Here is a 20,604-nt window from a genome sequence, read left to right as displayed (position 1 = left end):
AGCAAATCATTCTTTAATTTTAGACAACACTAATGTCAAACCTCTGTGCTAAACTTGTGCTAATTAGATAAGGAATTTTTTTCTGAATTCACTGGGAATGGGATAGAAAATGTTTTCTGAATTTGGCATCTCTGTTTATCTGCACTCTTGCTACCAAGTGTACAAATGTTTCCAGGCTTTCTGTCAACTCACCACAAATTCATCTCAAAACTGGCTTGAGGTGAATGCCATTTCCAAAGTGAAGAGGTAATTTAGTCTCCAGGGTCATTTGGTTCTGCACATCATTTAAGCAAAGTCCACCAATTCAATGTGAAAATGAGAATTACCATCCACTAGGGGCCAAGCTAAACCAAACATTTAATTTTATTGTAAATGTCTATTTTGACCTAGTTGCAAATACAAGTCTTTTTTTTTTTCTTCTTCTTGATTTTTAGTCCATTACATGATGCGTCCAATTCAAAACTGTCCCTTAGCTCTAGCTCAGACAGAAAGCCACATTTCAGCAATGTGAATATGCAGTCATTATGAAAGACATGAAAGTAACTACCCTCAGAAAGACAAGTGGTGCACTCGATGTCAGCCTCATCTAAACACCAAAAGAGATGTCACTTTTCAGACAGCAGTGCATTTAAAAGATTTCCAAAATGTTAACCAATGGTACCATCACAATATTCGTGGCTATTCTGTTCCCGTTTTAGGCAAAGGAAGATGTGCTAAATTTGATGGGTGCCGAGCTCAGTTTTCAAGAAAATGCCTAGCCAAATGTCAATTTATTTCCAATATTTCTGAAAATGTAAAATGTGCCATGATGCCATCTTGTTAATGGAAAGTGAGTAAAAGTTTTAAATGTTGCCCATGTGGGATCATAATTACATGGTTGCATTTAAGGGCACTTTTGAGGTTGAGGTGGTTCTAACTTGAAGGTTCTATAAATCAGCATTAATTGTTTTCTGAGAAATTGGGAATTAATGTGTTCAATGACATATAGGTTACTAGTTGTCAACATCCTGCAGTCCACAAAATTCAGATTTAAGAGAAAATGACTCTGTCGACAAATGGACTTTTTCTACTGCTTCTACATTTCTTTATGTAATTTAGTTTATTATAAGGAAATACTGGCTCAAAATAGAAATGAAACAAAAAAAAAAGAATAGCTAGTGCAATGTTTTACATGGATAACACAGAAAATAAATATTTCTTTATTGAAAGGCATATGTAGTTTTCCATAGAGTTTAATATGTATAATATCCTGTAGCATCCTGAACTTATGCAACATGATTTCTCCTTTAAAGAAAGCTGCCTCTTCCTGCCATGAATTCAGAAATATTTGCTCAAGTGTACAAATCTTATAAGCAGAAGGCTGGTCCTTAGCATAAGCAGAATGGACATCTACTTATGTACTATGATTTGGTAAGAATCCAAGGATTTCTCTCCCAAGGCATTTAGAAATGACTTGATTTCCCACTCTGGGTTTATTGTCGTATTCTCCCACAGAAACTCTTGCCTCAATTGTACTAGTTATTTGGTGACTGTTTTACTTCATAAAGCTCTGTGTTTGCATCTTTACATTTTCTAAGCTATATGTGTACACCAGAAAAGTCATTATTCTAAGTGTTTGTGTGTGTGTGTGACTTTCTTTTAATACTGTACATATACTGAATATTTGCTATATGGTAATGAGTAATAAAAATATAGACTTTGGAAAAAAATTAACTTTAAAAAATACATATAATAGGATGTTCTAATGGAAAGGCAAGAGTATAGGGCAAGAGATTGTTTTACATTTCAGTTCATAAGTTTTTGGCAGAGCCCAACGAAGGCCAAATCTACCCAGCGTGTCCATTGTCTGGGAGGATTTCCACAGGGTCACGTAAGCAAATCCAAACATGTCAGATGAGCTTTTTTTTTTTTTTAATTTTTACCATTGTAATAGGTGTTTGTTTTATAGGTACTACTGCAACATGAAGTATCAGTTCAAAATATATCAAATAGAAAAGGATTTATTTTAACTTCATTTTACTTAATGTTTACAACCTAGTCACCATTTTATGAAGTTGCTTACAAAAGTCTGTACCTTCAAATCTACAAAACACAAGTTTACTACAATGAGCATTTAAAATGCCATAACTGTTTTCATCTACATTTCCGGTTCATGCAAATACTTCTAATGGGCAGCAATATTTACAAACATGCACTAAACTGCACAACATTACGTCTTCTGTTAAAACCTTTATACAGTGTCTTGGAAAGCTTAACCAGGAAAATGCTTACAGCTGTAATCCAACTCTGAATACTGCTGGTTAGCTTATCAATATTAAATATTTGACCAAAGAATTTGATGGATTTGAGTCGAAACCTTGACTTAAATAATTTATTAGTGGTCACTCATATAAAACATAGTCAGCAATGTAACACTATAAAATACAGTTTCACTACAAATACAGATTGGCAGTTGGATTTCTGTTTTTGGCAGAAAAAAATGTTTAACTTTTTAAATGAATATAGTTTAAATAAATTATTCTGGAAAAGTAGGTTAAATAATTTCATTTATATCTAAACACTATGTAAAAGGTAATCAAAAAAGATAACCAAATTTTTTCATGTTTGTTATTTTTGTCTTTCAAGATAATAAGAGTGGTTTTCTACAGTTAAAATAGAGCTATTATACCTAGAGTTGTGGAGTTTATGAATTTTGACTATAAACTTGATGACTGTATTTATTTTATATACAGAAACTTGCTGCACTGAGCAAGGCACGATTTTCTACTATCATGATAGTGTTCATTTTAATGTTCATATGCAGAAAAAAATGAAACAGTAGCCACTGATAATGAATTGCATACTTTAGAGCCATCTGGTGATTGGTGCCTTGGGTTAAGAGTTATTGGGTTGTCGTCCAATTATCAAGTATCTTCTTATTTTTCTCCATCTTTTTGCTGTTCAGCTCAAGGACATTCATCATCTTGTGGGTGGTCCCTTGCTAAGACTTCACCTGCTCTGCAGTATGCTCTGCCTCTTCTCCCAGCCCTACCAGGCTGCTTCCTTCCTCTTGGCTCTAGTACTGGCCCATCCTCAGCTCACTGATGGTGTCATCTTTTGGTGATCATATGAGAGGCAGGAGTCCCTACTGTTGGCCTTGAGAATAGAGTCTGGACCAGGGTCTGAGGACTCAACCCCCATAGAGGTGGGGGCCCCTTAGAGCCTACGTAGCTATTCTCCCAGCTTCAAACCTGCCTCTAGTCATCTTCCTGGTTGAAGACCATGGCCATCCCCTTCTCTGAGGTCCTGTCATGCCCCCACCACTTTCTCCAAGAGTAGGTGCAACCTGGATGGACTAAGGATGATTCTAAAGGTATGTCAGAGAAAGCCAGTAAGTGGCCTGTAATCCCAGCACTTTGGGAAGCCGAGGCGGGTGGATCACGAGATCAGGAGATCGAGACCATCCTGACTAACACGGTGAAACCCGGTCTCTACTAAAAATACAAAAAAAATTAGCCGGGTGTGGTGGTGGGCTCCTGTAGTCCCAGCTACTCGGGAGGCTGGGGCAGGAGAATGGCGTAAACCCGGGAGGCGGAGCTTGCAGTGAGCCGAGATCGCGCCACTGCACTCCAGCCTGGGTGACAGAGCGAGACTCCATCTCAAAAAAAACAAAAAACAAACCAAAAAAGAAATAAAAGAAAAAGAAAGGGAGTAAGTGGGGTGGACCTTGAACAGCAGAGGCAGGGGACTCTAGGCAGCAGCTGTGAATGGAGGGCAGGAGGTTTGGTGTGTGTTTAAGTGACCAGAAGGATCAGACCTGAGCTGCAGTTGGGTTCTGGGCATTGGGTAGGACTGTGTGCAATGTGTCCCCATCAAGAAAAAAGATGTGGTTTCTTTTTTCTTTTTTTTTTTTTTTTTGAGATGGAGTCTCACTCTGTCGCCCAGACTGGATGGAGTGCAGTGGCACGATCTCCCCTCACTGCAATCTCCGTCTCCTGGGTTCATGCCATTCTGCCTCAGCCTCCCGAGTAGCTGGGACTACAGGCGCCCGCCACCACGCTCGGCTAATTTTTTGTATTTTTAGTAGAGACGGGATTTCACTATGTTAACCAGGATGGTCTCGATCTCCCGACCTCGTGATCCGCCCACCTCATCCTCCCAAAGTGCTGGGATTACAGGCATGAGCCACCGCGCCAGGCCCAAAAGATGGGGTTTCTAAGGGTGTGTATGTGTGTGTTTATCTTTCTGGGCTGAGGGCTCAGGGACATGTGGGTAAGGTATTCTCTCACAAGCAGTCACGTCTCCCACCCTCATCCCCACAGCCAGCTGGTCCCATTCCCCACTCAGACTTCCTTCCTAGTCACTGAGTCTCAAAGGCCTCCAGCCAATAAGAGAATGGGGCTCCAAGGGTCCTTCCCCTCCTCCTCTCTCCTAGATCTCTTCCTCCCTCACCCCAGTCCTGCCCTGCTCCTGACTGGGCTCCTCCACACCTCACAGCCACTGTAGGGTTCCTCAGAAAGCATTCACAGGAAATCACTCCTCCCCTGCTCCCTGGCCCTTACTTTATTTCTATCCATGACTCCCAGACTGGTGTACCCTTCTCTTCACAAACACTGACCTCAGAGGCTCCACTCATGCCCCACACCCTGTGCCTCCAGCCTGTAGTCTCCCTCTAGGGCCACTCATTGTGTCCCCCATCTCACAGTGCTGATGGTTTCCTCTCCCTACCCCTGCTCCTCCCTGCCCCTCCCTGCCCCCTGTTCCTCACCCAGAGGGCTGGAAGAAATTTGAACCCTTCCCTTCCATGTTGTACTCTTTCCCCCTTCCCCACCGTGGCCATTAATTATTTATATTTTGTAGAGAGAACTCTATTGTAGGGGATGAGGGGGGCTACTTTGGTTTCCTATTTCTGTGTATAAACATACTATAGACAATTACAATAAAAGTAACTTAGATTGAATTTTCCACCAGCTCAACAAGGTAAGGGATTGAATTTGAAGTTACATGAAATTTTTTTTTAAGTTAATACAAGACTTCTTGCCTTCTTGAATTTGAGGACGAAGTGCAGGGTCTCTACATACGGGAGCCAGGAAAGATTTCTTTTCACACAAGAAGATAAGTTCCAGGAAGGAGCGAACACATTTGTCTTGTGTATCATTTCCACAGGGCATAAAGTAGGCAGTAAATTAATAGCATTTAAATAAATTAATGACTAGATAAACACATTAGTACAAATGTCATTATTAGTTAGTTATTATTCAGCAGAAGGCAGAGAGGAAGAACAAATAAGTTTTGAGTCCAGAAAAGAAAATTTCCCAAACACTGGAGGACCAGAGACAAATGAACAACATATGGCAACCTGAGGATACAAACATGCTCTGTTACACAGAGGGCTGATAGAGCAGTAGGCACTTGGTGTTGGATTGGGGGTGGTAGGGGTGTGGGACGTTGAATAAGAATGACAAAGACAAATTTGTTCTCAACCTTATCAAATTGATGGAAGAAAGGGTTGGAAACCTATTGCTATGAAAGGGACCTTTCAGCCTTTTAAGATAAACATCTTAGAAAACTTTTGCAGCCATGTTGAAGTCAATCTCTCCAGCTGCAAATTTCTCTTCAATCCCTGATTTTCAATTTTTTTTGTTTTTGTTTTTTTTTTTTTTTGCCCTGTTCCTCTTTTAAGCAAATATGAGCTCAAAGTGCAGTGGGAGAGTTCCCTGGCCCCCCTCACAGGATATGTAACAGGGATGTGGTTCTTCTGCTCATGCGCTCAAATCCCTTACAGTAGGGGGAGCATGTAGACAGGCAGGTGCAGGAGCTATGGCAAGTGCTTTTGGACTCCGGTCCCATGGTAACGTCTAGGGGTGGGAGCCTGCAACTCCCAAGGCCCAAGTGGGTGTGTGTTACAGGGTGCTCTTTTAGCCTTGCCATCCACCAATGGCTTAAGTGTTAAACAGCTCAGTGGACCCTCTGCCTTTTCATGAGGGCAGAGGGCCAGTGTGACAGCTTTCTGTATCCTGAGATCTTGTCCAGTGTCCAGGAAAATTCAGGTCACACGTGGACTTGAAGGATGGTGAATTTGGGGGTTTTACTGAGTGGTGGTGGTGGCTCTCAGTAGGATGGATGGGGAGCTGGAAAGGGGATGGAGTAGGAAAATGATCTTCCTTTAGAGTCTGACCACCCAGAAGCCTATCTCCTCTCCCACCATCCCCAGCCAGACTCCTCTCGACGTTCAAATGCTTCTTTTCTTCTCTCCTCTGTCATTCTGCTCTTCTGTTAATCTGTTTGTGGAGCCTGGGGTTTGGGGTTTATATGGGTACAGAATAGGGGCCAAATGGGTACAGACATAGCAGGCCAAAAGGCAACTTTTTGGTGTTCAAACAGGAATACCTGCTCCCACTTAGGGTCATGGGTTTTCAGGCTTGAGGGTGGGGCTTTTACCAGGAACAGCTGTCTTCTACCCAGTATTTCTCTGTCTCTTGTCCATATCAAAAGGCTCTCCATCATGCACCTGGAATCTAGCTAGGCAGCTGGTCACCAGGAAGGCTTCTAGGAAAAGCCCAGAAGGGAGGTCAACTAGAGACAGCTTTTCAGTCTTTCCTACCATCCAGTCCTGATGTGGCCTGCTAGAAAATCTTTTCTCACAACTGCTAGCCAGTGGAGACAGAAACTTTCCCAGAACTTACAATAGGAGGTCACACGCAGGTCAGGTCCTAAAATAATCTGGAAAAGTACCTACCACAGAGGTGATTTTCCTCCTTTCCGTGAACTCAGACACTCCCCCATTCCTCCCTCTACATCCTTCCTAGGGAAACTCAACAATATCTTCTCTTTCATGAGAAAGCAACAAATGATCACATAATTCATAAGACAAGCTACATATTGCAATGAGGTATAATTAAAAGATGTCACATATTTACCAACTGGCTCACCTGTAGCCCAGCATATGCGAAAAATCCTTCACTTTGCTGAATGAATCCAGCCGCCTGCTGAGAAAACCGTGTCAGCCTGACAGTGCCTGACTTAATTACTTTGAACTTAAAATAATTAATAAGTCCCTCATTTTCCAACAGGAAAGCACTTAATGCTGTTCAATAAAATAATTCATAGCCTACGTAACTTGCTGCAGCCAGGAGCTGTTTTTTGTTTGTTTGTTTGTTTTGGTTTTGGTTTTTTTCTTTTCCTATAACTTTGGGTAATTTTTCCACTACACATTTGGAATGATGTTTCCTCACTGAGCCTCCCACAGGTATGTGAGTTTTGATCATTACATTTCTTCTAGTAAACCCAGTCTTCCTCAAATGCACCAGGGAGAGCCTAGCTTTCACCTCTTCCTCCCTCTTGCTAATCCTTCTGAGTCCTGGGCTTCATTGTAAATGGTCTGAAGAGTCTTTTGGCCTCAAAACCTAAATATTTGCTTAAAATAAATGTAGAAACGGGTATAGGGAGGTGGTTGAGTGAAAGGAAAAATGTGTGCCAAGTAAACAAATGCAAAAGAAGAGAGCACAATAGTGAAACATTGTTGAAGGATGTACAAAATGAACCTGAACTTCACCTTCTTCTGGTCGGCTTTCAATTTGGTATCTTTGCAGGTGCCTGCTTGAGGTAATATGGATGCACAAGGCAGTGAATCTAATTTTCGAAACTGTTTAAAGAGATATTTTTTAGTCTGTAAGCACATTTCTTTTAAGGGAAGAAACTGTCTTTCAATATGCCTAATGGAGATCAAGAAAGAAAGCTGTGGTTTCCCAAAGGTCCTATATTTGATTTCTGCCCTGAAAAGAATGTTTATTCCATTCTAAGTAGATCTTTTGTTTGTTTGTTTGTTTGTTCGTTTTTTGTTTTTTGTTTTTGAGACGGAGTTTCGCTCTTGTTGCCCAGGTTGGGGTGCAATGGCATGATCTTGGCTCACTACAATCTCCGCCTCCTGGGTTCAAGCGATTCTCCTGCCTCAGCCTCCCGAGTAGCTGGGATTACAGGCATGCACCACCATGCCTGGCTAATTTTGTATTTTTAGTAGAGACGGGGTTTCTCCATGTTGGTCAGGCTAATCTTGAACTCCCGACCTCAGGTGATCCACCCGCCTCGGAATCCCAAAGTGCTGGGATTACAGGCATGAGCCACCATGTCTGGCCAGTAGATCGTTTTTAATGGAAAATTTATTGTTATAAGTTCTGTAAGACTATTCCATAAATGGGTTAAAACAGAGTGGGACAGGGGAAGGAGGACAAGAATAAAAAGCTAAAATGTTTGTTCTTTGTGAAAGCAAAACCTTTGCCAGGAGATACTCTAGGTGCCAGTACACTGGTTCTCAAACTTAAGTGTGTGCATGATAACCACCTTGGACCTTGAGAAAATGCTCAGTGCTAGGAGGTAATATCAACAGAGACTGACTCAACAAACCTGTAATGAGACTTGGGAATCTGCATTTTTGAAGACTCAGATGATCTGATGTGATCAACGGTCTACACTTTGAGAAACACTGCTGTTATCAGCAATGCAGGAGTTGAGGGTGGCCCTAAAGGACCTGAGAACCTGAGAATTTGCTACTAAGGAGATGCAACTGAAATTAACAAACAGTGACTATTATCAAATGTCCTTAAGTAAAAAGCCAAAGTTTTCTGTGCCCCTTCCAGTAAAATAAGCTGTTTATAAGTCAACGGTGGGGGGCGGGAGGCAGTGACATTGAAAATTTTCACTTAAACTTGATTTGTTTCAAAGTCCTGCTTGCTCCTTTGATGGAAAAAGAAAATCATAAATAAGTGGGAGAAAGGTCTCACTTTGTATTACAAACAATATTGTTTTAAAGTTGTAATTAGACATCCTCACTGGTGCACAGATCTTCCCCCTGGAAAGAGGGTCGCTACTGCCCCTTCCTTTGACAGAAATTCTATCCTTACAGGGGCTTGACTGAAAACTGTAAGAAAACCTCCTCGTGCCCACCACTTTGTTAGCCACCCCAGCAGTGGATTCATGAAGCTATCTGCACAGATGATGAATCCCACCTTCAAGAGAGGGATGAAAGCACTGAGGGCAATATTGGAAGATGGCTGAGCATTGTTTCAGACAGAGAGTAAGGGGAATGGAACTCTTTGGTCCCACTCTCTTGATACCCTTTTCATTATGATCAAAATATCAAAGTACAAACTCTTGCCCAAAGAGGGGAGAAATCTCTAATTTTGACAGATCTATAATAATAATGATGAGTTTGCATCAAACTCTCCAGATAACCAAAAGTTACTCCTTATTATAGCGTGGTGTTTAACACCGAGGCTTTGACAACAAGCAGCTGAGGGTTGAAGCCCAACTCTGCCCTTCACTGTCTGTATGATTCAAGGTATGTCATTTACTTCTCTGAAGGCCAGTTTCTTTATCTATAAAATAGAGATAATAAGAAGTCTTATTTCACAGTGTTGTTATGAGGGTTAAGTAAGATAGTTTGATAGAGTGGTTAGTACAGGGAGAAAATGTTTTAAATGTGTGCTATTCTCACTCCCCTATAAATCCATAAGGGCAGTAGTATGACTCTACTGTTTGTCACTGTAATCCCAGCATAGATCCTGGTTTCATAAATACTTTTGGAATAAAGAAAAGAAGGAAAAAAAGTAAGAAGAAAGAAAAGAAGGAAGGAAGGACAGATTTGAAAAAGCAACTAGCTCTTTCCCTAAGCAGCCTGAGGTAATCTGTGAAAATGATTCGCTATTCACTTGACCCAGGGAACCCCAGGAAATCATGCAAATCAAGAGGTTCCAGTCTTCGTGTTCACTTCAAGAACACTCGTGAAACTGCCCAGGCCATCAAGGGTATGCATACACGAAAAGCCACGAAGTATCTGATGTCACTTTACAGAAACAGCGCGTACCATTCCGACATTACAATGGTGGAGATGGCAGGTGTGCCCAGGCCAAGCAGTGAGGCTGGACACAAGGTCGGTGGCCCAAAAAGAGTGCTGAATTTTTGCTGCACATGCTTAAAAATGCAGAGAGTAATGCTGAACTTAAGGGTTTAGATGTAGATTCTCTGGTCATTGAGCATATCCAAGTGAACAAAGCACCTGAGATTCACCGCCGGACCTACAGAGCTCATGGTCGGATTAACCCATACATGAGCTCTCCTTGCCACATTGAGATGGTCCTTACTGAAAAGGAACAGATTGTTCCTAAACCAGAAGAGGAGGTTGCCCAGAAGGAAAAGATATCCCAGAAGAAATTGAAGAAACAAAAACTTATGGCACAGGAGTAAATTCAGCATTAAAATAAATGTAATTAAAAGGAAAAAAAAGAAAAAAAAAAAGCAACTAATTCCAAGGCAAAAAAGTAAAAAGTGTTCAGAAATCATAAAAACCTATGTCTTGCTCCCAAAAAGTCTTTTGCAGGTCCAAGCAGTGAGTCGGGAATCTGTCCAAATTCCATCTGGTGGCACTGGCCTCTCAGCATGAGTCTTCCAAGGTAACGGCAACAAGAGAAAGGACCTCTGGAGAGCCGTGCCCAGGGAGTGACTGTATCACCCCTGTTCAGGTCCATTGGCTAGAACCCATCACATGACTGACCCAGCTGCGGGGCAGTGGGAGATGGAGTGTGCCATGCTCCAAGGGACAACAAGAGGGCCAAACACAGGCGAGCATTAGCAATATCTACCGCAGCCTGCGTCCTAGCATCCAAGTCTAAGGAAAGGCAGTTGGCAAAGGGTGTATAGGAAAACATTCTGAAAAGACACAACAAAAATAAATATGTTAAATAATCTTTATTTTCTTTACAATATTACGGGATTTTCATCTGGTGTCTGATATTTTCAGGTGCATAAGAGAACTCTCAAGGAAGTATAATACAGTGTGAACGGAGTTAAAACTTTTATTCCCTCACTTTCTCTTCCTCTCTCTCTCAGATGCAGGCAAACACACATATGACAAAACACACACTGTCTATTTTTTCTGTTCAGGCAGAAGTTCTCTCCATCCACGGTAACCCAGACCCTAAGAGGAGAAAGAGGGGAGAGATGCAAATGTTTGTTGATACCTAATTATTGAGAAGCATCAAGAGATATTAGAAATGAGTGGATATGTATCTCTGGCATGTTAACTGTCCTGAAAAAAAGCCTTAGTTTTCATTCCACTGGATAAACAAAGCATGTCAACTTTGACTTTGAACTACCAATTGACTTGGGCCAGATCTGTACATCTAGGACAATTAAATTATGGCAGAGTTATTCTTTTTGGTAACCTAAACACTCAATGGAGATAGCTGCACAATTAATTCACTAAAATTTGTCAGTATCCAAATCTGGGCAGAACAACCCAGATGTAATTTGCTCACAGTACATCTCGACAATGTTACATAACTTGAGCTTGTAGATTATTGGACTAGAACTAGTTCTTTCTGGGTCATAAATTTATGTGCAGTTTATCACAACTTTTAGTGCCTTAGAATTAAGGTACTGTGGTTTAATACCATGTAAAGTGTTTTAGTTAGCTTCCTATGGTGAAAAATCAACTTCCAAAGTCTCAGCAAGTTACAACAGACATGTTACACATTGGCAACTGTAGTCAACTGCTGTGGCTTTGTTTAATCTTTTCTCTCCAGGACTCAGATTAAAGGCAGGGTTGTGTTTCAGATTAGGAGCAGCTCCTTTTTGAGATATGCCATTCTTGAGAAGAGAGAAAAAAGTAAGAATGTTGCGAGAAACACACAATGCTGCTCAGATGTAGCATGAGTCATGTCCACTCAGGTCATAAGTGGCGGGCGCCTGTGGTCCCAGCTACTCGGGAGGCTGAGGAAGGAGAATGGCGTAAACCCGGGAGGCGGAGCTTGCAGTGAGCTGAGATCCGGCCACTGCGCTCCAGCCTGGGCGACAGAGCCAGACTCAGTCTCAAAAAAAAAAAAAAAAATTAGTCACATGGTCAATAATAGAGAAGTATACATATTCCCTTCCCTCAGGACTCACTGCAAGGTACATGGCCACCGGCAGGAAGTATAATCCTCTTATAGGAAAAGGAGGGAATATTTGTAACAATATAATCTTTCAAAATACTGAATCTTTCTCATCTTAATATCCCTAGGGCCTAGCACAGGTGTCCAATGAATATTTATTAAATTGCATTGAATATTCATTGTATCGAATGAATATATCATTTTAGCATAAGTCAGTCATCTGAAAGAACAAGTATTTTATCATTATGTCTATCACCACTATTATCATCAAATGATATTTTTTAATTAGCCATGTATACCTAGTACTTATCTGAGCATTCTACAGGTAACAATAGATTTTATTGATTACTTTTAGTAGTATAGCAATCTAAAGAGAAAAATAATGGCAAATAATTCTTAAAAAGACATTAGCATACATTTTCGTTAACACAAACTCACAATTTTCTTTTTGAAAATACTGTTAATAATGCCAATCAAATTCTGATAAAAGTAGAATTTGCTTTTCTAAAACTTGTTGGTATTTAAAATTGTATTTCTTCTGCTAGAAATATTTTGGGGGAACACCAGAAATAGTGGGTGAAGATATGAACGATTCTCTTGGACAATGGACACAGAAATTAAAAGTCATCTCAGAAATTAAAAGTCATCTCAAATTTGTTGATTCTGAAGGCAGTCACTGAAATAGTTACAGGTTGAAGTACAAAATGAAGATTGCACGCTCAGCCTGGATGAACTCAAAATATAATAAAAGTTTGGGATACATTTGAACACGGGCTGGTTATGCTGCTTTTGGATAAGCATTGAGGCAAAATGAAATTCTAAGACTCTGCCAGCCCCCTCTTAGGAATCTGGGTATAGAGGCTATGCTACAGCACATTCACTATCACAGAAATCGCTCATTTTAATTTGCATCCGTTTCAGGAGTTGGTCACGGGCAAATTCACACATCCAGAAACTAGCTTTTCCTCAAAGATACCAGTATACTACACATTACATTACAAGAATCAGGACTAATACCTTTATCCTGTAAAACAATGCAGTCCCCTCCTAATTGCAACTAGAAATTGTACCAAAGTTATCATTTGTGCTCAGTGAGTTTGCGAATTAATTCATTATGCTGTTAAAATCCCAGCGTCTCTTATCACCTGCCGCTTTAAACACTCTGGTTGCATTAACAGCGCTGCCCCGTCAGCTGCCAACTGCAGGAGCTGGAGGCAGCTAAGAAGTGAATCCTTGAACTGAGAAATTCCACCTAGGGGAGGAGACGCAGCTTTGACTTGCAAACAGGGCCCAGGAATCCAGCAGAGCTATCTGGAGAACCACCTGAATCATCGATCCATAAAACCATCATGAAAGTCAATGTCTCCTCCAGCACAGATCAGAGTCAGGCTTAGATAAAATGCTGTCGGTAATGATAACCCTGTTCTCTGACCACGGACAAGACTAAGGGATCAGTTGTGCCTTATTTTGAGGAAACCTTGTGCAAGTACTAACTTGAAAATAGCAGTCAGAAAAGCCACGCACCCCTTGTTTTGAAATCGTTTTCTACATATATGTGACTTGTACATTTAAAGGTTGATGTTACCTTTGAGGAAATAAGCCAGTATTGCTGATTAAAATAATATTTATTTTCTACAGTGCCACCATAAGCCTCCTACATTTGCCTGGCTGCCAACCTATAATTAATTTGCTAGTGTGCACTGCTTGTCCCGAGATTTCCACAGAGCCACACTAGTATTTCTCATTAAAATGAATCCTGAAGGCACTTTGTTATTGTTTAGTCTCAGAGAAATATTGACAGTGGTTTTCTTTTTCCCTCCATCAACATCATTGTTTTATAAACGCTAAACGCAAAAGAATTTTTTGCACACCTTTGAAGTATTCCTTATCAATAATTCATTCAAAATCACAAAGGAGCAAAATAGCTGGGTGGTTGAAACTGTAACAATGTTAGGAAAACCACATCTGCTTTTAAATCGTCATATTATTGAGTTAAAGCTTCATTGAAGGCACAGTAACATCCACAAGCCCGTTGGTTTCTCTTTGTGCTCAATTCAGCTGTGCCTTTTAAGTCAGCTTTAGGGGCTTGTTTCACCAGCATTCCAGATGACAGCACTAGGTTGTGGGCACTCTCGCCTCTATTTTTGTTTAAGATGCCTCCTGAAAGAGCAGAGCACCTGTGTCGTGCTCTGCCTCTGCCTCATATCATGGATAATTATCTCTGAATATGGAAGTTTGGTTTGCCTGATTTTTATACTATGCCCACCAGGAAGGAATTATCCCTACTCTCTGACATTCAATGCAGAGCCAAATCTATTGCCACTACTAAATAAATGTTAAATAATAAGAATCATGTGGTGCTGCTAGGAAGAATATCTGTTTAAGAAAAGAAGAAGAAAATTGAAACCTATTCCACATGTGCCAGCGATATCCTCTACAGGATTCAGATATTAAACATCAGACTCTCCATTTTACTTTTAGCGTTGGATGAAAAGGCCATGCTATTTAATTATTCCAACCATAGGTTAAAGAAAACAGCCATTAGCTCTTTTGTTAAAACATTCTTCTACTCTCCTCATTGATTTGAAAGTTAATAATGCCAGTAGTTTTCTATGTCACGGCATTGAGTTTTAAAATTACTGAACCTTATTCCTGAAGTCTAAAGTGATGGTAAACCATTACAGAGAGTGCATATCACAAACTAGGATATATTTTCTTGAGATTGTTAGGCATGTTAGAGCTAATGTTATTTTAGAAACTATAAAAAGGGAAATAAAAATGTTGGCTAAGGAATCCTGCTTATAAACTAAACCTGAACAGTTATCTCTTGGCACACTCAGAAACCCATTTAAACTTTCTCTGGAGATTAAATGAACATCCTTCTGTATGTCTGCTCACTACCCAAAAGCAATGAAATCTTATTTAACTTGAGATAAATCTCTAATGTCACTTTCACCTCTCATCCACAACAAAACATAGCATTGTGCAAAATTAGTTATAGAATTAAAAACACCAATCATATTCTTATAATTTGCTTTCTTGCCCTCAACAAAATCTCTTACAGTTTTTTCTTTTTGACTTTTTAGCAATAGTCAAAACTGTCTAGCTAATTTCATTTAACTCGATTGGGAAACAAACTTTTAAGAACTTTTAGAAACTGATGGCCAAAGAAAACTAAAGCCAGATCAACCTTTCACAAGTAAAGCTATAAATGAAAGCTCATCTCCTCAACTGTTTATTTAGTTCTGGGTTCTCAGCAATGGCAGATGATACTTGGGATATAGCTAATACTAGGTTTAAGAAAAGCAAGGCTTTATTCTATTTCATCATGCATAGAAACAAAAAACTGTAGAGTGCAGTGGTGTGAGCCTGTAATTCCAGCTACTGAAGAGGCTGAACCAGAAGGATTGCTTGAGTCCAGGAGTTTAGCACACTAAGACTCTAGTGCACCCGGACTCTAGTGCACTAAGCCGATTGGGTGTTCACACTAAGTTCAGCATCAATACGGTGACCTCCTAGGAGCAGGGGACCACAGTTTGCCTAAGGAGAGGTGAACAGGCCTAAGTCAGAAACTAAGCAGGTCAAAACTCCCATGCTCATTAGTAATGGGATCAGGCCTGTGAACAGCCACTGGGCTCCAGCCTGGGCAACATAATGAGACTCTGTCTCCAAAAAGAAAGAAAGAAATATAAAAAACTCAGCCAAAGATTTTACAAACTGAGAAATATGAATAGATTAACACTATATTATATTAACTCAAGAATAAGAGACTAACCAGGTGTGGTGGCTCATGCCTGTAATCCCAGTACTTTGGGAGGCCAAGGCAGGCAGATCATGAGGTCAGGAGTTCGAGACCAGCCTGACCAACATGGTGAAACCCCGTCTCTACTAAAAATACAAAAATTAGCCAGGTGTGGTGATGCACGCCTGTAATCCCAGCTACTCAGGAGGCTGAGGTAGGAGAATCGCTTGAACCCTGGAGGCGGAGGTTGCAGTGAGCCCAGATCACGCCACTGTACTCCAGCCCGGATGACAGAGTGAGACTCCATCTCAAAAAAAAAAAAAAAAGAAAAAAAGAAAACAGAACAAGAGACTAATAGTGATCCATCATAAATGGTCTACGAGGTAAGCTAAGACTAATACACCTCTTTTTTTTATGAGATAATATTCTGGCATAGAAAGACATATATTGATCAAATTCTCTCACAATATCCTCAAAGATAATAATGTATTAAATAATTATTAGCCATTAATAATTATTAACTAATAATTATTAGTTATTAATAATAGACACTATTCATTGAATATTTACCATGTCAGGTACTATTCTAAAGGAAATTATATATATGTTATATATGTACGTGTTTGTGCTTATATGCATATAAAATCTCAGTATGTTCAACACTCCTTTGAGATTGCTATTACTCTCCCAATTTTTTAGTGAAGGAAATAAAGCTGAAAACTACTTTATAACAGCTGGGTGCAGTGGCTCACACCTGTAGTCCCAGCACTTTGGGAGTCTGCCTAGGGTCCGAGGCTCCCCCTTGCCCACATGGTGAGGTGGACGGGTGTACTTCCCTTCCTTTACCAGCTTGTCCCACTGCTTCCTGATGGTACTCAAACGTCTCATCGTTTTCTGCCAAAGTATACTCTATGAAATAATCATTTTCTATTTTGTACTCTTTCTCTGCCCAGATACCACCAATTCCATGTGCACATTCTATCCATTCTTTTTCAAAAGGATGACATCGAGCAGGAATCTTGTAGGACTGTTCAGCACTTTGGATTGTCAACCATCGATCTGTGTTAACGCGAAACCGTTTCTGCACGTCCAAGAAAGGCATGGCATTCTGATGCTCGTGCCCTTGTCTCTTCTCTGGCCGCTGCTTCAGGATGATTCTACTTTTCAAATTTTTATATGACACAAACCTGAAAATAGTTCACTAATATATTAGATTATCAAATCCATTTTGACAAAGAGCTCAACACACAAGAATAATGAGCCCAAATTAGGTACATTTAATATAGACAGCGTAAAGGGGATGACTTATTTTAATCTTGGTTTCAGTAAGAAAAAAAAATTTATAGATTTTAGTTGACCACAGACCGCACAATAATTCTGCCCCCAAATTAATGATCAGAGGCCTTATTACCCAGATGGAGGAAAACAGTTCTCTCATTGTAACTGTCAGGGAATATCTACAACTTGAAAAGTCTCCAGAGCGTGAGACAGCTTGTGAGGGTGTGGAGAGGGGCCTCTTGCAGTTTTCATCTGGGTTAGAACATAGCAGGTTTCGCTGGAGAACTTTTCTGAAAGTACCCAGGCTAGGGCAGCCTCCTTCTGATAGCCCCCGCCCACCCTGGGTAGTGCCATACCTATCTGATATGATAGATCTGTTCAGAGGCATCAGCTGATGTATTTTTAAAATGCGTCCCCAGTGATTCTAGCACATTACTGTATACTTTGCATCTTATACTCCCCCAAAAGTTTCCCAGTATCCCAAGTAAAAGCCACTTATCTACCAAAGCTACAAAGCAGAAACAGATATTAAAAATTACACAGTGGGAGAAAAATGCCAATTTAGCTTTTGTATACAGTGACCACAATTGAGCAACATATTAGCTTAAATATCTTGGCATAAAATCAATAATGGAGAAACCAGGGTTTAAACATTGTAATAAAATGTTTAAAAGCTTAAAAGCTAAGATTTTTACGGCCAGACAGATTGAGAGATTTTTTTTTCTCTAAATTTCGGTATTGTTCTTTGTCAGTTTTTTGTTTTGTTTTTTTGTTTTTGTTTTTGTTTGTTTGTTTGAGACAAGGGCTCGCTCTGTTGCCCAGGCTGGAGTGCAGTGGCACAATCATGGCTTATTGCAGCCTCAACCTCCTGGGCTTAAGCAGTCCTCCTACCTCAGCCTCCCAAGTAGCTGGGACTTCAGATGCACATCACCATGCCCAACTAATTTTTGTATTTTTAGCAGAGACGAGGTTTTGCCATCCTGAGACCAGGTTAGTCTCAAACTCCTGGGCTCAAGTGATCTGCACACTAGAATTACAAGTATGAGCCACTGCACCTAGCCCCTTTCAAGGATTTTGACCTTGGTAAGCTTAGTGAGCTCAGTGACCTCAGCTTCTCTAAACCTCAGGTTTCTCATCTGCAAAATGGGACAGTAATCATTTCTCAACTTGAATCTCACCTTCATCACTTCTAGCTGTACAGCCTTAGGTAGATGCTTAACCTCTCTGTGTCGTAATTTCTTCGTCTCCAAAATAGCACAACAATAGTATCTACTTCATAAGGCTGTTGAGAGGAATAAATGAGCTAATATATGCAAAATATTTAAACGATGTATGGCTTACAGTTAACCTTCAATAAATCATAGCTATTATTTACTGTCTCTTCACAATGGAGACTATATAACCTGCCCTATCTATTTTACAGGACTCTTAGAAGAATCACATCATGTGGTGAATGAAGAATTACTTTCCAAACTGAAACTCCAACTGAATATTAGCTAGTATTTGTATCAGGCAAAAATGCACGAAGCTTTTGTATAAACTGACACTTAGAAATTATTATTTCTAGTTTGTGTAGTTAGCTCATTTACCAGGCATGTTTGGGCACTTGCAATGGATTCCAAAGTGATTTGATAAAAATTTTACATGTGTATTGTAAATACTTACTAGGTGACATTTATATTTTCAGGAAACTTCAAGAACAATCCAAAAGTTGTAAATTTCAAAACAATTTTTGTAATGACCTCCCTTTCAGGGCTTCAACACTGAAAGCAAACAACTGTTTCTGGTTTTGTTTCTGTTTTCCCAATCATACCTGAAATTGCTTTTAATTGACTTTACTTACTAACCTTAGAAAAAAGAAATCATTGTTTCACAGAAAGTAACCCTCTGAGATTCCAAAACCACTGCCAGCAGAGATCTTTTGCTAGCCACCATTAGCTGAAACGTTTTCTAAAACATGGCTTTGAGTTGCACTTTTAAAATCAATCTTGCTATGTTTTAAACTTCTACAATGAATTTCTCTGTGTTTGCTGTTTAATAAACAGCATTTTGAATTCATGTTCAAATTCCCTTTAGAATTTCAACAAAAAACCAACTACATTAGTTGGTTGTTTGTTTTGCTTTCTCTTCTTCTGTTTCACATACACAGTTCAAAAGCCGAAATTCCACCAATACAACTAAAATTTATGTGGGCTAATATTATCAAATTATTATACATATAGAATGGCTTTTCTAAACTTAGCAAAAAAAAGAAGTCTTGTATCAAAAGCATCTTTAAAGGACTTGTTTTCATTTTTTATCATAGTACCCAACCAATGAAAAGTAATGCTGTCTCAAAATTTATTGGATTTACTGAACTGTGTCTTCAAAGAAAAGGTTGTTTTATGAAGGAAAGGAGCTAGCTTCTCTTTTTCCTGATCAGAAGATTATCTAGTTTGAAGTGAACTGTTATGTCAAAATAAATGAGAAGCAGCAATATAAGCTAAGTGAAAACCCAGGAGACAATGCTTGCTTTGAACTGAAAGTGGAGGCAGCATTATACAATGTGTAAATGCCTGGCAAGACCATCAAACACGGGTCTCCTTCAGCGCAATGGAGCATGGTAAATTCACACCCTATTTGATAACCACCAAAGCCTCAAAAAAGGAAATTTGTTTTCAGATGCTCCAGGGTGTCAGTGATGCCCTTAATTTCACAGAAACAAACAAACAAAAAAAAGCGATGAAACAAAACTTTTTTGTTGGTTGTCAGTTGGACAAGTCCAGTTACATTGCTCAAAATTATTTCCTAGTAGATTGCAAATAATAATAATAAACTTGTCTTTGGGAAAGGAAGCAGGTATTTAACGAATATTACCATCAAAGACCTCTTAGGTGGACAATTTAAAGCAAAGAGCAATCACAAAGACTCATAAACACAAAAGGCTCATAAATACATTTTTTTAGCCAGAGAAGGTAGTATTTGAGATGCGTGGTCTACTTTTAAAATAATTTTCACATAGTCACTTTGGGGTCACCTATTGCTGGAAAATGAAGGTTTAGACTATCTTAGATTAAAGGTGGATTGCGTCATTTAGATTTGCCAACCCTTTACTACCATAAGAATAAGTCTAGTTATTCTTGAAAAGGAAGGAAAAGAAGAGAAAAAGTCACAGCTACTCCAAATCCATATCTTCCTATAGCCCTTATAAGAGCCTGCCTTTTAAACTGCTGAAGTTAGTCGCAAAAGTTAGATCATGTGGCTTTACAAAAAATAATTTTAAAAAAGTCTTTAAAATTATCTTTCTCTTATAAAGGCAAAATGCCCATTGAAAAAAGAATCCTATGGCTCCATTCCCATAAAAAAGGAGATAGTATCCTGAATGCAGAATATATCCACTCTGAAGCTTAAACCAGAATAACTTTGAAATTTTCCCCAAATAACTTTTCAAAGAAAGAAGAAAAGCTAGAATTACATATATCCTCCCCAGTAAACAAGAGAATAATCTTTCTGCTGAAGGTAAAAATACTCTGTGATTGGGTCCAATTTAAACTTGGACTTCCAACAACATTTTGGCTCCAGGAAATAATACGTTAAAGAATGGAGAGAATGCCAATTTGAGACATCAACATTTAATTCTCATTACCAAAATTATAATCATAGGAGGGACAGCTTCTAAAATTAGAACCCAAAATAACT

The 20,604-nt window shown here is 39.6% G+C and overlaps 2 pseudogenes; one reads left to right on the top strand and one right to left on the bottom strand.

Moving 5' to 3' along the window:
• Positions 1-9,634: 9,634 nt before the first annotated feature.
• On the top strand, positions 9,635-10,266 carry LOC102118773 (large ribosomal subunit protein uL22 pseudogene; annotated as a pseudogene).
• Positions 10,267-10,505: 239 nt separating this feature from the next.
• On the bottom strand, positions 10,506-16,800 carry LOC102129897 (NADH dehydrogenase [ubiquinone] iron-sulfur protein 5-like; annotated as a pseudogene).
• Between the last annotated feature and the right edge of the window lie 3,804 nt (positions 16,801-20,604).

The sequence above is a fragment of the Macaca fascicularis genome, chromosome 1, assembly GCF_037993035.2.
Source record: "Macaca fascicularis isolate 582-1 chromosome 1, T2T-MFA8v1.1".
Classification (NCBI taxonomy): Eukaryota; Metazoa; Chordata; class Mammalia; order Primates; family Cercopithecidae; genus Macaca; species Macaca fascicularis.
This window is presented reverse-complemented; position numbering and strand designations above follow the sequence as displayed.